Genomic DNA, 18637 nt, shown 5'->3' with positions numbered 1-18637 from the left:
CTCAGTGTGACTTGGTGAAAGGTCTATGCTGGCCAAGACTCTTAAACCTGGTGTAAACCTATTAGAGTTCTTTTTTGGCAACCTGAAGTGGGAGTAAACAAACTGCCAGAAAGCAGCCAAAGAATGGAAACTGCTTGTCTCAGCATGCCAGGTCCTGTGCTCTTCCTGTTGTTGGTGGTGCCACCTTCAGGACTGAGTACAGGAAATTTCCTGAACCACTTTCAAAGCTGGAGAGACGTCTACAAAGACAAGAGGCATCACAAGAGGGGACTTGATCTGGAGACTGCCTGCAAAAGAAACTTTGATGTCTACTTTGTCTTAGATGCGTGAGTGGCCCTCCTCTCCTGTCCCAGTCCCAGTGCTTCTCAGACCAATTCTGTCCCAAGGGCCACAGGATTTTGTCAAGGAGACACCCAGTATCTGAAAGAAGGGAAGAGGAGATAATCTTAGTCAGGTCCAAGGACTGAAAGTTTGTGGTCACTTGTTTTCTAAGCAGGAGAAATGCCCCTCCCCTTGCTTTGTGTCTGCTATTTCATTTAAGGAGCGAAAATTGTTAACCTATGGAGTCACTAAATTAATGTGTATGCCATGAAATATTCACAGTAAAAGCTTTCTGAATATGAAATAGATCTAAGTGACATTCAAGTTTCTTCATCAACTGGCCTGGATATGCATTCTAATTTTCAGTTATTCTAAAAGTAAGCTGATGACTAAAAGCTGCCTACTCAATATATTTGGGGCTTGTAAGATTTGTTCCACTTGCCTTTCGGTGATTTTCTTTGTTTCTTCTACAATGTGAAGACTTACCTAGAGTTTCTGTTAAGTTGAAAGTTATGTTCTGGATATGATCCTGAAAAGTGATCCTAAGATCACTACTAAATACCCATTTTCTGGCCTCAAGCTAGAAAATGGTATACAAAACATTGAACTTAGTAAATACTGTTTTAGTCCATTTTTGCTCATTTTGAGGGCCACACCTAGCAATACTCAGGTGATATCTGACTTTGCACTCAGAAATTAGTCCTGGGTAGTATACAGGGATCCATACGGAATGCTGGAGATAAAACTCCAATTGGTCACATTCAAGGGAAGCCTACTATGCACTGTACTATCTCTCCAGCCCCAGTTTAGTCCATTTTTATATCTGTTGCATTTTGACTTTCACTAAAATACAAATAATCCTAATGGAAATAATAAGAAAGGTGTTGGCATAGACAATATTCTGGTAAGGAGGCAGGTCTGAGAAGTTGAAGGAAATAGCCTTGATACATAGATGAAAAATACTGGCTTCCTATTCCCCTTCCAATCAAATATCCAAGGTAGCAATTCCTTTGATTCTTCTCATTATTTATGAACACTAGAGTTGAGGAAATGTATACTTTCTAACCCTTCTAACTCATTAGTTTATAATCAAAAGAAGCAGAGCTTGGAGCCTCCCTAGACAATGGAGAGAAGGCACCCTTCTCACTGTAAGTAAAGACTTATGAGATATGTGACTCTGTGTTTCACTACTTCTTTACTTAGACATGTTAGTATTATAGTCTTGGACATTGGGATTGTGTGACAAAGGACCATTGTGTGGAAATATCAGTCTCTGATTACTTTTCTCAAAGAGTGTTTGGTAAGTCCAGATGATTCATGTTGAAGTCATCTTATTGCAATGACTCTACTATTATCTTACCCTGAAAAGCTCGGATCCATCCTGAAGTGGTTTGAGAAATGTTTTGGACCAAAATCTGTAGTAATGTTAGTTGAGCACATAATCACAGTTTCCAAAAATTGAGGCATACATACCATGTATCTATTTCAGGGTTATAAAATAAAGATTTAGCTTCTGTATGATATTCATTTTTTTCTTTTTAAAAAATATGGAAGGCTTCACATATTTGCATGTCATCCTTGTGCAGGGGCCATGCTAATCTTCTCTGTATTGTTCCAATTTTAGTATATGTGCTGCTGAATATCACACTGCTGTGTGATATTCTTAAGATTCCATGAGAGATAGGTGGTTAGAAGTAAAAAAGTGGAAGTGCAATCTTCTCTATATCTCCTAAAGAGAATGTGAATTGAGTGAAGAAAGAGAGTACAAGGAAACAGTAAAAGTACCAGTTTGTTAGAATTTTTCAACCTCTTATCATACCCTAGGTCAAGGGGAATTTAATGTCCCAGACTTTCAGGGCAAGATACATGACTCAAGATAATTCGCAGACTCCATAACCATACAGTCAATATTGGCATTGTTATTTGATCTGGGCAGATGTGAATCTTATATCCTGAAAATAGCATGATGTTCTAATTGTAAAACAAATAAATAAACGCAACTATATTATGAACAATTCTGTAAAAATTCTGTTTAAGTAAAATAAGTTAATTTTGGGGCCTGAGCTGTGGCATGGAACGGTAAGGTGTCTGCCTTGCCGGCACTAGCCTAGGAAGGACCATAGTTAGATTGCCAGGTATCTCATATGGTCCCCCAAGCCAGGAGTGATTTCTGAGCGCATAGCCAGAAGTAACCCCTTAGCGTCACTGGGTGTGGCCTAAAAAACAAACAATCAAACAAACAAAAAAGTTAATTTTAAAAAAATATTTAAAAGACTTCGTTAGACAGTCATGTTCAAACCACTTCTTGGAATAGAAAAAAATGTCAAGTCCAAAGGTTCCAAAGACCAAAGAGACTGTAGAAAGGCAGGTTGCAGCCCAGGAGAAAGAATGTCAATTGAGAGGAGAATTGGAGGCAAAATCAAAGGTACTACCCAAATGTGAAGCATGTATGGATAAACAGTAGCAGAGGATGGAGAAGTTGGTTTCCAAAAACTACATGGAAACAAGTTTATACCTAGGATGTGGAGAGTTTGAGCCATATCTTTATAAGTATGCCGAGCAGAGTTGAAATCACAGATTCCATTCCAGATTCAGATGCTTCTCTATGTTTATTGGTTCTTTGAACAGATGACAATGTGACTGTGATACCTGCCCAAAAATCCAATTCAGAGTCCCTAACCTCTGGAAACAAATTAGGAAGCCCAACACGGATGATGAAATTATTTAAATTATTTAAATGCTTCCAACAAAAATCATGGAACCAAGAAGCAGAGAGGGGACTAAAAGCTAACATTCAGTCACTGATAAAATCAACTAAGTAGAAATATGGCATTCAGAAAAAAATCAAATTCAGTTTTAAAAGAAGAAAGTTTTATTGTATTGAAACAGTGTATAAGTCACATGGGGCAATAGTCAAAGTAGCAGCATCGATGTCATAGTCTTACTATAAAAAAAAGTGAGACAGCATACTTTGAAGAAATAATCTCCCCAATGTGAATGAATAAGGAGCTAAATATTTAAATACAAGGAACTTGGAGTTGTAAATAAAATTTAGCCCTAAGACATATACTGAAGGAGAGAAAAGTAACCCAAAGTGTGTAACACAAACATCTTAGGTAGAGAAAATTGCATATAAGAAAATTTTATATTCATCTTAAACTTTTCAATATTCAAACCTGTCCAGACATCTTTGAGGTTAGGAAGGAATAATACACTAAATTGTATACTTGATGAAATTTTCAAATGAGAAAAATAGATGCTTCTTCACTATCATTTAAATTGAAGTAATAAAGAACTTTTTGTTCTACACATGCAAACCACAGAATCTCAATAAGACTTTAAAAAAAAAAAAAGGAGCTTTAAACATATGGGCCCAGCACATAGTATAGTAGGCAAAGCACTTACCTTGAGCATGGCTACCCCAGTTGGATCTCTAGAACCCCAGATAGTCATCTAAAACAGTGATACCTGAAAGCAAAGCCAAGAGTAAGCCCTGAACACATGAATATAATAAATAATAAACGGGGCCGGGCGGTGGCGCTGGAGGTAAGGTGCCTGCCTTACCTGCGCTAGCCTAGGAGACGGACCGCGGTTCGATCCCCCGGCGTCCCATATGGTCCCCCAAGCCAGGAGCGACTTCTGAGCGCATAGCCAGGAGTAACCCCTGAGCGTTACCGGGTGTGGCCCAAAAACCAAAAAAAAAAAAAAAAAAAATAAATAAATAAATAAATAATAAACTATTGCATGCACTAAAGATGGCACCAAGAGGAAAGCTAATAGAAATGTGTACCTTCATCCAAAAAAAGGGAAATTATCAGATAAGCAATAATCCCAAATCAAACGCTGCATGGAAAAGAACAAACAAAACCAAAAAACAACTGAATAAAGGAAATCCTAACTAGGTGTGGCTCTCATTCAAGGTCTAACAGCTCCAATTAAATAACCATAATTCCCATCTTCCCACAATATGTTCTTCATTCCAGAGCATGTACATCTTGTTAACTTCTATCACTGCACTAGTCAGTGATGCCACCAGGGTGATTCAGATTGCCCAAGTTATGGAACTAGCATGAACTATATAAGACATGGAGGTACTTGCTAAATAATCTTGCAAGATGCAGTGGTAGACCTTCTGTCTGCCCTACTTCTATGCATTTCGTTCCTCTGATTCATGTCCTCTGTGTTTCTAGGTCAAGCAATGTGCAAGATGACTGGAACAGTGTTTGTAAATTTGTGTATGCAATGATTAAGAAGTATAGAGATAGCTGCTGGTGTGTTCCTTTTCCAGGCAAAGCACATGGTTGTCTAACTCAGTGGATATGGGATAATAGATCAATAGCAGAAGTCCAGGGAAGTATTTTAAAACAATAAAAGTGAGAAATGATACTGATTCTATCAAGTCTAAGAATCTTTCCTCTTTCTAGAGTATCCCCAGTATGCAACAGAGATAATCTTCCTTGAGCATCTTAAATTACACTAGGAAATATGCAAACCAATAGCATGATAGCTAAGTATTTGATAAACAGTGACAGGGGTCAAATGAAAGACTCAAGACCTCACATGATAGCACAAAGAAAACAGCATATTTATAGGGAAAAAGATGTACCTTAAAGGGGTGTGGAAATTTTGATCTATCTCTAAAATGGCTTGGGAAATATCAAAAAATTGTATAGTAATAGTTATTAAAATAAATCTTGTGCATAAAAGTAAACTCTATGGCTAAAAAAAAAGGGTTAAGCCAGAAGAGATTGAAGAGTTGATACTGGTGAGAATGATTAAAAAAAAACTTTAGGGTGTTTAATGTCGGATTTATAAGGGGTATATTTTTTTGCTATGATCAAAGATATGAATCTATGGATATTTATGTATTTTGACATAAGTTTGTGTTATAGCAAAAAATCTGATTATTTTATGTAAAACAAGTTCAAAATAGGAAGAGCGGGAAATCAGTCCAGCCCTAAGAGAGAAATTTAACTAAAATAATCTGGAAGCAGGGCCAGAGCGGTGGCGAGGAGCGGTAAGGCATCTGCCTTGCCAGCACTAGCCTAGGACAGACAGCGATTGGATCCCCGGGTGTCCCATATGGTCCCCTAAGCCAAGAGCGATCTCTGAGCACATAGCCAGGAGTAATCCCTGAGTGTCACCATGTGTGGCCCAAAAACCAAAAAAGAAAAAACAAATCTGAAAGTTAAGTGGTCTCAGGTGCATTGGATGGTGAAAAAATGGTCAGAAATAAAAACCCAAGCCAAAGTCAAAGACAATAGAACTAAGATCCATATATAAATATAGATATATATTTATATATATAATATATAAAACTATAACAATCTAAACACAAAATGGACCTGTTACACTGGTAAGGCCACGGGACTAAGGGTGGAGGTATGGGATGTATTCTGGGAACTTTGGTGGAGGGAGGTCAACTCTGGTAGTGGGAATGGTCCTAATTCACTGTCACTATATGTCTAAACTACAACTATGAAGAATTTGTAATTCACAGTGGTCTCAATAAAAAATTTTTAAAAAAAAATCTGGAGGCTAGTGACCATATAATAAGTGACCTATAAGAACAGGATACTATAAAAGCATGACTGTTAAATGGCAGAATGTTTTGAGATGGGAAGTGAGGAAAGATAAAGGGGGGGGGATGAAAGTCTAAATTTTTTACATGATAACAAATCAGTTTTGTCCATACAGAGCAGTGCATGAATATTTGTCTCTTAAGGCATGTGGTATTCACCAGGAGTTTGCAGCATATTTTTTGTGTATATACATAGGCATACATGTTATATATTGGACCATTGAGAGTACAGGGATGTAGGATGGTTTCATCCTGGAACTCTCCCAGAAAGACTAGACTGTCCACTTGTCTTGTAATCCTTTATTAAAGTTAAATAAAAGTAGTAAAAGTTAAAGCTTAATAAAGTTAAACATTTTTAAAGATCTAAATTATTAGTAAACATATCCCAAGTAAAAATTTGGAGTCAGGCATGAAAAAAATGTCATGCATTTCTTGTTACTCCATTGGTATTACTATATGATTGTGTTTATGGTTTCTCACTAAACACATGCTTCCTTCTTAGCCCAAATACAAGATTCTCCATCATCACCTACAACAAAGAAGGCACAACACATATGAGCCTTACTTCAGATAGGTAAGTGTTTCTTTTATCCTTCAAAGTAGGCTTGGAATTGGGGGTACTGTGTGAGAAGCGAAATTGAGAAATCTCTAGGATTTGATTAGAAAACATGCTGAAATGTACTCTGGTCTGACATAAATCACAGTAGAACCCAGTCTCAGATTGTATGCCTAAAACCTCATATAGTTCCCAAGTCCTTCAAGATTGATCCTTGAGAGCAAAGCAAAGAATAAGCCCTGAGCACAGCAATATGAGACCTAAAATAAAATAAGATAGAACACAAATGAAAAAAAAAACAAAAAACAAGATTTCTGGAGAAGACAGATAATGAAACATGAGAGACAATAAAAGGAGAATGGAACAGCCCAAATAATCATAGCTTAAAGGAGGACATGGGCAACACCACAGCAGTTATAAAGTGAAATCCTGAGCTCTTAATACCATTGCAGATATTTAAGGATTAACTAATAAACTTTGTTCCTTTGAATTAATCCCTATGCAAATTGTCACTTTGTGCTGGGTTCTGAGATAAGTGTGCCTAAAACAAGCTTCTTCCTTTTTTTTTTTTTTTGTTTTTTTTGTTTTGGGCCCACACCCGCCACAGGGGTTACTCCTGGCTCTGAGCTCAGAAATCGCTCCTGGCTGGCTCAGGGGACCATATGGGATGACAGGAATGGAACCGGAGTCTTTCCGGGATTGGCTGCCACAAGGCAAAATGCCTTACTGCTTTGCTATTGCTCCGGTCCTAAGGCAAGCTTCTTAACAGTACATTGTCCATTCTTCACAGCAAATTGGTCCAGCTGAAATCCAATAATATTAGGAATAATTTACTTTGGCTGCTGATTCAAGAGTTAGTATGATTGGGGTGATGTCCTACTGGAGTGATAGTTCTTAAAAAAAACTTTTATGTTTATGCAATGATTCACTTGATTTGTTCATCTATCATATATGAGGGCGTTTTGTTGACACTCAAAGACATATTGATTTACAACTTACAATTTGGTTTCACCCAAAACAAAGATCATCCCTGGTTTCTATGTATCTACTTGTTTACAACTTGTTTTTACCCAAAACGGAGATTTTCTACAACATGGATGGGACTGGCTCAGGATAAGCCTTCTGTCCTTACTCCCCTGACCAAGGGTGATCTATGTATTCAATAAATTGCTTGTTTGAATTTTTGCCCCCCCTTTTTTTCTTCTTATCTTTAAACAGAACCACATAACTTGAACCATCTTGTTCTGCCTCACAAATTGAGGGGGAAATAATGGAAGGCACCAAGACTAAACAATTGTATGAACATTGAGTAGAAATAAAAAATGATCAGACTTAAACACCAAATCCAAAGCCAACTACAACAGAATCAAAACCCAATCTACAACATGCTAGACTCAGAAGGGACCACTTATACTAGCAGCCCAGGGGGCAAAGTTAGGGGCATTATGGGATGCATGCTGGGAACAGGGGTGGAGGGAGGACAACATCGGTGGTGGAAGTGCCCCTGATTCAATGTCACTATGGACCTAAAATACTACTGTGAATGATTTGTGATCCACTTTGGTCAAAATAAAATTATTAATATAAAAAAAAAACCCTGCAGTCTGTCAGTTTCTCTTGAGACAGATTGCTACTCAGCCAGACATATTTTACTCTCAATTTTGGATTATTTCTTGCAGCTACCCTTGTTCTAGATCTGCTTTCCCTGGGTCGAAATACAGTCTAGCAAAGGGTCATTCTTATCTCTTCACTCCACCAATAGGGAAGATACCAATTGGTTGTGAGAAAATCTGCATAATCTTTCTATTTCAAAGAACAGGACTAAAATTTCTTGACATATCAACTTGTCTGTGTCTGTCATGTAGTAAAATCTGGTTTTATAACAATCTGGCCTTTTAATATCTTGTTTTTCCAGAAGTGCCATAAATAATGGTATGCAAAAGCTTAAGAGTGTAGTGCCTAGCGGAAAAGATAGAAATTTGCCAGCAGGACTTTCACAGGTAAACATATTACACACATGTCTATAATTTATTCTGCTTTATCAGATTCGTAAAATATTACTAGGTTCTCTCACAGTGCTTCTCCAACATTTCATTTACTTGCAGGCAAATGAACAGATTGTAAATATGTATGGTAGAGGTGAGTTTCCTGCTGACTTCCTGAAAATCACACATCGAATCAGCCTGGGGTCTGAAGAAGGGTGTCTGTACAGACCCCAACAGACAATTCTCACATTTATCTTGGAGAATTTTTATCATCATCTTTATGCTGCAGCTTCCTCCTGTTAGAAATAATGATAAAAATTCACCCCACATCATTGATTATATAACTACATTGATTTTATTCTAGGTTCTGATTATGTATGAGGTTTTTGACCTATAAATTAGATTTTAAAAAATAATAAGGTAGAGCATGTCAACAGATCAAATCAAGCTTTCAACATATAAAGACTGGGGTTTTTGCTTGTTTGGGGAGTTTTTTTGGTCATTGATAACCACAATGTCATATATTTGGTTCTGGTTCCTTTTACCTAATGTTTTCCCCCTTTGTTTTTTTTTCTTTCTGTGTCAATATCTGTAACACTGAAAGTGCAATAAGTCAGGCATATTTCAACTCTGCAATAGCTTTGAGACCCACAAATGCCAGTAAAAGTAACCAAAATAATTCCCAGAACCCAACTCTCCTCTGATCCTGTGTGACAATTTATTGAGTCAGTGTGACATCTCCTTCCATTGCTCACTAAAAGGCTTAAGCTTGTCCAGAGAAATATCTAGACATAACTTCTCAGAATACAGGTAATACTTGTGGGCTGCAGTTCAGTCATTAATGACTGTTGGCAACAATTCTGAGCTAGTCATAGTATTTTTATCTGCAAGGTCATATCTGGTACGATCTCTTCTCTTAATATTAAGATTTCACTGAAAAACTGGTGCTCTGAATGGCGGGTTCTAGAATCCGAGCAATATTTTTCAAGGAGGAGATTAGGGGGTAGTGCTATAAATCTGGCAACATGAAACAAGTCACTCTGGGTGCCAGTTTTGATTAATCCAGTCCCTTTTTCTCCCATAGATACATCTACAGCTAGTGTGATTATCTCTCTTGTAGCTGGACCTATGAATAATGATGTAGTTAAGGAAGCTTCATCTCAAGTGAGTCTAGCACTTACTCCTTATTAATAAGTACTCCATACATGTTAATGATTTGTGCTCACTCTGCCTTCTTTCAGATTAACAAAGCTAAGCATATGAGTACCTTGCCAGTTGCACTAGGTATCAAAAACAGTCAAGAAAACCAGGTAATTTTGAACACTGTCTAGACTCACTGGTAAGTAGTTTGTGTGACAATTTGGAATGCTCCACTGAACCACCCCCACTGATTGCACAACACAAGGCCACTGAATAAATCTATTCACTGTGTGTTTAACTTCTGTGACTGTTTTTTACTCTCTAATAGTTGAGTGCTAGGTGAGTTCACTAGAGAATAACATGGTATGAAGCAAGAGACATAAATCCTGGAATAAGGACCTGTTGTGTCAATTCATGACACTGAAAACAATCCAGTATCTTTCCCTTATAGGTACGTAAACTTGCAAAGGATATTTCATATTCATATTTTCCAGAGGCTTATGAGGAAATGGCAGTAATCAATAGATCGGTAAGTGATAGCTAATTGTGTGTTGGAGGATGGATTGGCTTCTCAGCATTGAGAATGCTGAGAATGCTGGTAATGTCACTCTGCTCTCTATTCTAGATTGTTCTAAATTCCTGTAGTGAGCTTTTGAATTTAGACACTGTCTATTACTGTTTAGGAGGTAAGTGCAAGAGTCACTGTACTGCACAAAAGGGTTTGTTTGTATATTTATACCTGTGGCATGGAAGACTACTGCTAGAGTGTGGTCTGGAAATAGAATGTTTGCATGATGCCCTGATTATTAGTGCTCTGATTATTTGTTGTGTATCCAATATATCATTAGTGCATGTTTTCTATGTGCAGATATATAATGTGCATGTAAATATGTCACTGAGTGTGGTTCTACTTTTAGAAGTAGGTATTAGGTGTATAGTTGTAAGAAGTGGATGCATGCGTTTTGAGTAGGCGTGTAAGTAGTTGAGTGCTCTGTGAGTTTGTGTCCCAAGTACTGTGTGACTATTTGTAATTATTGTATTTTCACTGTATTTTAAGGAAAAAAATAGTTCTAAATAAAAGGTATACCACATGATCATTTTATGTATATATTTTATATTATATAATTACTTTAATGTAATTAATTTTAAATCTAAAATGAAAGTTTGATCTAATTAAGAAACATATTTTTATGACAAAGTATTATAAAAAAATACTCAATAGTCTATGAAAGGAAAGACTTTGAGACTAATTAGGGATCAGCTTAGAAGAGCAATCCCAATTCAGAATTTGAAACGCTGGATAATTTATCACAGTACAAATATGGAGTAATTACATGTTTGCTTCAATGTCTAAAGGGGAAAAAGTGAATACTATTCAAATTCCAGAGTCTTACTAGAAATATCACTTTTCTAACTTTTTTTAGGGAGGCGTCACACCCAGCAGTGCTCAGTGATTACTCCTGGCTCTGTGCTCAGAAGTTGTTCCTGGCAGGCTCAGGGGACCATACAGGATGCCGGAATTTGAACCCGGATTCCTCCTATGTTAGCCACTTGCAAGGCAAATGCTTTACCGCTGTGCTATTGCTCCACCCCCAGGAATACCACTTTAAAAAGGCACCCACACAATGCTCATATGTAAACCTAGACCTTCGGGAAACTCCCTGAGAGGATTCCTATTATGTAATGAGAAGGTCCATGCAGTAATTCCCTTCATTGGAAAGGATTTTTTGTAATTCTGGCAGTTGTGAACCAATCATTGGCATAGTAGAAATGAGAAACAGATAAGCACATTATTCCACTGGGAATGATACACAGCCTGACAAATAATTAGCCTGAGTAATTGGGTCTACCACTCTGCCTTCATTTTATTTATTTTTTATATATTTTTATATTTTTATTTTATTTAAACACCTTGATTACATACATGATTGTGTTTGGGTTTCAGTCATGTAAAGAACACCACCCATCACCAGTGCAACATTCCTATCACCAATGTCCCAAATCTCCCTCCTCCCCACCCGACCCCCGCCTGTACTCTAAACAGGCTCTCCATTTCCCTCATACATTCTCATTATTAGGACAGTTCAAAATGTAGTTATTTCTCTAACTAAACTCATCACTCTTTGTGGTGAGCTTCCTGAGGTAAGCTGGAACTTCCAGCTCTTTTCTCTTTTGTGTCTGAAAATTATTATTGCAAGAATATCTTTCATTGTTCTTAAAACCCATAGATGAGTGAGACCATTCTGCGTTTCTCTCTCTCTCTCTCTCTCTCTCTCTCTCTCTCTCTCTCTCTCTCTCTCTCTGACTTATTTCACTCAGCATAATAGATTTCGTGTACATCCATGTATAGGAAAATTTCATGACTTCATCTCTCCTGACAGCTGCATAATATTCCATTGTGTATATGTACCACAGTTTCTTTAGCCATTCGTCTGTTGAAGGGCATCTGGGTTGTTTCCAGAGTCTTGCTATGGTAAATAGTACTGCAATGAATATAGGTGTAAGGAAGGGGTTTTTGTATTGTATTTTTGTGTTCCTAGGGTATATTCCTAGGAGTGGTATAGCTGGATCGTATGGGAGCTCGATTTCCAGTTTTTGGAGGAATCTCCATATCGCTTTCCATAAAGGTTAAACTAGACGGCATTCCCACCAGCAGTGGATAAGAGTTCCTTTCTCTCCACATCCCCGCCAACACTGTTTATTCTCATTCTTTGTGATGTGTGCCATTCTCTGGGGTGTGAGGTGGTATCTCATCGTTGTTTTGATTTGCATCTCCCTGATGATTAGTGATGTGGAGCATTTTTTCATGTGTCTTTTGGCCATGTGTATTTCTTCTTTGTCAAAGTGTCTGTTCATTTCTTCTCCCCATTTTTTGATGGGATTAGATGTTTTTTTTTCTTGTAAAGTTCTGTCAGTGCCTTGTATATTTTGGAGATTAGCCCCTTGTCTGATGGGTATTGGGTGAATAGTTTCTCCCACTCAGTGGGTGGCTCTTGTATCCTGGGCACTATTTCCTTTGAGGTGCAGAAGCTTCTCAGCTTAGTATATTCCCGTCTGTTAATCTCTGCTTTCACTTGATTGGAGAGTGCAGTTTCCTCCTTGAAGATGCCTGTAGTCTCAATGTCCTGGAGTGTTTTGCCTATGTGTTGTTCTATATATCTTATGGTTTGGGGTCTGATACCAAGGTCTTTCATCCATTTGGATTTTACCTTCGTACATGATGTTAGCTGGGGGTCTAAGTTCAATTTTTTGCAAGTGGCTAGCCAGTTGTGCCAACACCACTTGTTGAAGAGGCTTTCCCTGCTCCATTTAGGATTTCCTGCTCCTTTATCAAAAATTAGGTGATTGTATGTCTGGGGAACATTTTCTGAGTATTCAAGCCTATTCCACTGATCTGAGGGCCTGTCCTTATTCCAATACCATGCTGTTTTGATAACTATTGCTTTGTAGTACAGTTTAAAGTTGGGGAAAGTAATTCCTCCCATATTCTTTTTACCAATGATTGCTTTAGCTATTCTAGGGTGTTTATTGTTCCAAACAAAATTCAAAAGTTCCTGATCCACTTCTTTGAAGAATGTCATGGGTATCTTTAGAGGGATAGCATTAAATCTGTATAATGTCTTGGGGAGTATTGCCATTTTGATGATGTTAATCCTGCCAATCCATGAGCAGGGTATGTGTTTCTATTTCCGTGTGTCCTCTCTTATTTCTTGGAGCAGAGTTTTATAGTTTTCTTTGTATAGGTCCTTCACATTTTTAGTCAAGTTGATTCCAAGATATTTGAGTTTGTGTGGCACTATTGTGAATGGGGTTGTTTTCTTAATGTTCATTTCTTCACTATCATTATTACTGTATAAAAAGGCCATCGATTTTTTGTGTGTTAATTTTGTAGCCTGCCACCTTGCTGTATGAGTCTATTGTTTCTAGAAGCTTTTTGGTAGAGTCTTTAGGGTTTTCTAAGTAGAGTATCATGTCATCTGCAAACAGTGAGAGCTTGATTTCTTCCTTTCCTATCGGGATTCCCTTGATATCTTTTTCTTGCCTAATCGCTATAGCAAGTACTTCCAGTGCTATGTTGAATAGGAGTGGTGAGAGAGGACAGCCTTGTCTTGTGCCAGAATTTAGAGGGAAGGCTTAGTTTTTCTCCATTGAGGATAATATTTGCCACTGGCTTGTGGTAGATGGCCTTAACTATATTGAGAAAGGTTCCTTCCATTCCCATCTTGCTGAGAGTTTTGATCAAGAATGGGTGTTGGACCTTATCAAATGCTTTCTCTGCATCTATTGATATGATCATGTGGTTTTTATTTTTCTTGTTGTTGATGTGTATTATGTTGATAGATTTACAAATGTTAAACCATCCTTGCATTCCTGGGATGAAACCTACTTGATCATAGTGGATGATCTTCTTAATGAGGCATTGAATCCTATTTGCCAGGATTTTGTTGAGGATATTTGCATCTGCATTCATCAGTGATATTGGTCTGTAATTTTCTTTTTTCATAGCATCTCTGTCTGGTTTAGGTATCAAGGTGATGTTTCTGCCTTCATTTTAATGCTAGAGTACAATAGGCTCTAGGACAAGAATCTCAAACTCAATTTACCTGGGGCCGCAGGAGGCAAAGTCCGAGTGAGGCAGGGCCGCATAAGGGATTTCACTTACCAAGTATTTGCAATAAAAAATCGCATTAGTAAGAAAAAAAATCGCAAAAAATTGCATTAAACATTTGCATACCCCGAACGGAACTGCTCAGGGTATGCGAATGTTTAATGCGATTTTTTCTTACTAATGCAATTTTTATTGCCATTATTCGGTAAGCAAATAATCGTGAATACTGCAATGTTTGAAGGCCGGCTGCAGGCCACAAAATGTTGTACAGAGGGCCGCAAATGGCCCACGGGCCACGAGTTTGAGACCCCTGCTCTAGGATCAAACAAAACTTCAATTCTTCCTGAACTCTGTTGCCAATGTACTTGAATATCTGTAAATGACACAAGAGCTGGTTCTCTTCTAGGGGACCCAGTCATCCTGTTTTCTGAGAAGTGTGGGAGTGCAAAAAATGGCTCATTACAAACATTTAGACTTCATTGCTGGCTCTTTTGATTTCTGTGGGCATTATTTTTGGATAAGAGCTGTTGTGAAGGATTGAGATCTGATCAAAGAGCATCTCCTTGATTTCCTTTTGGTTTTAAACTCTAAAGCCATATTCTGATTTCCACTTATGGAGTACCAGATCCTATTTGAAACTCACAAGGAGGTGGAAAGGGGAATCTGATAAAACTTTAGTGCAGCAAGTGACACATAAGTTATATACCATTCAGAAATTAGACAATAGGGCCGGGTGGTGGCGCTAAAGGTAAGGTGCCTGCCTTGCCAGCGCTGCCTTGGACGGACCGCGGTCCGATCCCCCGGTGTCCCATATGGTCCCCCAAGCCAGGAGCAACTTCTGAGCACATAGCCAGGAGTAACCCCTGAGCGTTACCGGGTGTGGCCCAAAAAAAAAAAAAAAAAGAAATTAGACAATAATATAGGTGGATACATGACTCTTGAATGTGGGCACTTGAATTAATAGACTGCATATGCAAGGAGGCCAAAGAAGCTAGTTGCTGAGTCTGTAAAAATGGTGTAAAAATGTGTGCTCGGTGAGTTTAACAACGAGTTAAGGAATAAAGTATAAACAGCACAAACTATAAACTGGCAGGTAGATACTCAGCTAGTGGAAAATGCTATTTTTAAATAAACTTGGAGGTTACATGGTAAAACTGTACATAGATTATTCTGTTCCTGAGTTTATCTGCCTAAATCTATCTGAAATGAGGCTACTCACTTAGTACTCTCACTTTCTTTTTTTTAATATAAATTCTTTCTTTAAGCACCATGATTATAAACATGATTGTAGTTGGGTTTCAGTCATAAACAGAACACCCCCGTTCACCAGTGAAACATTCCCAACACCAGTGCCTCCTTCCTCCTTCCCATCATCTGCATGTATTCAAGACAGGCATTTCACTACAGTTTTTTTTTTAAGTTTAGTAAGCTGTTTTTATTTCTTTCTTAAAGGATAAGTGTTAAAAATAAAATACAGAAGTCATGGTTTGAGAGTGGCAATCGCCATTGTTTGCATAGGCCCAGCAAAATATGGGGAAAATAGAAAAGAAAAAAGCTTCTTCCTAATTACAAGGAGGCCTCAACCCTGAAATTTTCTGGCATAAGAATGACTCTGGGCTGCAGCATATCAGGCTGCCTAGTCTCTGAGTCATCTCCATGGTCCCGGTGAAACTTTTTCGAACATTAGCTGTTGTTGGTGTCAGGTTCCTGTAGTTAAAGATTCTGGTTTCTGCGCATTTCCTTCATCAAGTCAGGTTGATGTGGAATGTCCTCTACTTTCACTTCATCATTAGATGAGGAGACACCTGCCCTGAAAGCAGGTTGTTGCTGTTGTTAAGTGGTCTGAGTGTTAAGAGAGCACTCATTGGAGTAAGTCAATGCCAGAGCAGCAGTCGGGTCTTCCCTGGTCGACGTTTACTTCCTAGTGATGTTATAGAAAATTGTGATTGTTTCCATAGATGCTATCCATGGTTCAGGAGTGTATAGGCAATGCCCATTTTTCTGAGGCCGAGCCAAGTTATTATGCCAATGTTCAGGGTATAAGGCTTTACAAAATTTGTGTTCCCATCTCCATTAGATAAGAACTTGTTTGCATAATGTAATATTTTCCCATTTTAATGTGCCTATGCAAAAGAGGGACAATGCCACAGCGTACTAATGGTACATCTGGGGGTCGAGGGAACAGGTCCAACATTCCCTGTAACTTGGTTCTAACATGAATTCTATACAGATAGACTCTTCTATCAGAATTCCTTATTGAACAGATACCAAAGGGGGGATAACAGTGGACAAAGTTGTCACTGTATAAGAGGATATTCAAAGAGAGTTATAGATGTTAAGAGAATACATATAAGATATACAAAGGAGATACACATGTCTCTTTTATATCTTTAGAATAGTGGGGTGGGAGAGGGTGTTGGTCTGGGTGTTGGTCTGTGATTTGGCCACCTGGAGGCTGCAAAGGACTCCCAGCAGTCCCATATCAGGAATGGTCTTTGAGTACTCTCACTTTCAAAGAAATCTTTCAAAAACATAATTCAGGGCTACAACATTGAAAAAGTCCTCTCTCTGGACTGTCAACAAAATTTACTGTTCAATGTCAATCAGATGTATCAGAAAAGATATATGAAAGAGACATCAGAACTTCTGTTGAGAGTTTCTTAGCAGACATCCTTTATTATATTTGCATCCTTCAATATGCAACTGCACATCTTGATATGCCTGGATCCCACAAAGGATGCTTACTAAACTTGAATTCATGTAGAACAAGATTCAGAAATTGCTTTGTACTCTTAGGCATCTTGGGTAGGAGAGAACACATTGCTCTATGACATTAAATTTTTCCTGAGTGGGTCACATTCCTGACTTCTAGCACAGTGTTATTAGTGGACTTTCATCTCCCTCTATCAATCTAGGGCTCTTTCCATGTAGTTTAAGCTCCTCATAAGAAAGGCTTCCGGGGCCGGAGAGATAGCATGGAGGTAAGGCGTTTGCCTTTCATGAAGGAGGTCATCAGTTCGAATCCCAGCGCCTCATATGGTCCCCTGTGCCTGCCAGGAGCAATTTCTGAGCCTGGAGCCAGAAATAACCCCTGAGCACTGCCGGGTGTGACCCAAAAACCACAAAAAAAAAAAAAAAAAAGAAAGGCTTCCAACCATCAGCTGTGTATGGATTCAGGCAGGTACCCTGAGAAAAGAATAGGAGTAGACCAGATCTTTTGAGCAGAATTTTACAAGGAGAATTATATACACAAATATAAGGAGTAGAATGGCTGCTTATATCTGTGGATGCAGATATGCACATATTTCAATATACTAATGGTAGCTATTATCTGGGGTGTGGGAGAATGAGATGGGTCATAGCAGCTCTGATCAGGACTTATTCATAGCTCTGTGTTCAAGAATTACATCTGGTAGTAATATGCAGACCATATGTGATGCCGGGTATGGAAATGGAGCAGTAATGAACATAAGAAGAGCTTAATGGTTATATTATTTCTATAGTGCTAGGTATTTCCCATTTTACAAAAATAAAAATAAAATGTCACAATATGCATTCATTTAGTTATGATTCCAAATTTTCTCCAAAAATTTTGAAACCTACAAACACATCAGAACAGCTTTGTTCTAAAACCTAAGAACTGCTTTTCATTGTTTTCATTAAAGCATAGATTTTGCAATACTTTCATTGATCTGATAGGTGTTCCAGGATGCCCTAGAAGGAAGGATTTGGGACTTCTAGTAAAGTTTATGCTAGAATTTCTGGATAAAAACTTCTTGAGAAACTGACCCTGAGCCAAGAAGCATCTGGGTTATTCATTGGCTTTAGCCAGACCTGAACCTGAGACTCTTACATCCTATGAAAGGACTAGAGCACAGGAGCCAGAGAGATAACACAGCAGGTAGAGCATTTGCCTCACATATGTCCAATGTGGGTTTGATCCTGGCATCCCATATGGTCCGCTAAGCCTGCCAAGAACAATTTCTAAGTACAGAGCTAGGAGTAACCCCTGAGCGTTGCTGGGTGTGGTCCCAAAATTAAAAACTCACTAGAATACTTACCTGGTAAGGGAGATATCATGATCACGAAGGTGGTTTCCCCAGGGTGAGGCTTATCCATTGCACTCCAGATGTGCTGACACCTGCAATTTCCCCAAATGTGGGAAACTTGACTGCATAATTTGTGGTAGTAGGGAACTGCAATCGCAAAAAAGAAAAAAATAATAATTTAAAAAAACTCACTAGAGCATACAGCTCAACTTAAGTAAACCAGTGTCTATATGGGTGAATGCCACAAAAACTCAGTAAGACAGATAAAGACTAAGTAAGGGTGCAGAGAAACAATTATTTGTATGTAGGGTTCTTGATTCACAAGTAAGTAGCATATCTTCTTCCATGGAAGATTCTCTAAAAAGCTGTATTCATCTCTTTTATTTCCTACCTGAA

The 18637-nt window shown here is 38.3% G+C and overlaps 2 non-coding genes across 2 annotated transcripts; one reads left to right on the top strand and one right to left on the bottom strand.

Moving 5' to 3' along the window:
- Positions 1-1862: 1862 nt before the first annotated feature.
- On the bottom strand, positions 1863-1967 carry LOC125995279 (U6 spliceosomal RNA). The gene has a single exon (XR_007490826.1). It is a non-coding gene; the product is annotated as a U6 spliceosomal RNA (small nuclear RNA).
- A 16278-nt stretch (positions 1968-18245) lies between these two features.
- LOC125995157 (U1 spliceosomal RNA) lies at positions 18246-18401 on the top strand. Its single transcript, XR_007490746.1, has one exon. It is a non-coding gene; the product is annotated as a U1 spliceosomal RNA (small nuclear RNA).
- The last annotated feature ends 236 nt before the right edge of the window (positions 18402-18637 follow it).

Source organism: Suncus etruscus, chromosome 17 (assembly GCF_024139225.1).
Source record: "Suncus etruscus isolate mSunEtr1 chromosome 17, mSunEtr1.pri.cur, whole genome shotgun sequence".
NCBI classification, from domain to species: domain Eukaryota; kingdom Metazoa; phylum Chordata; class Mammalia; order Eulipotyphla; family Soricidae; genus Suncus; species Suncus etruscus.
This window is presented reverse-complemented; position numbering and strand designations above follow the sequence as displayed.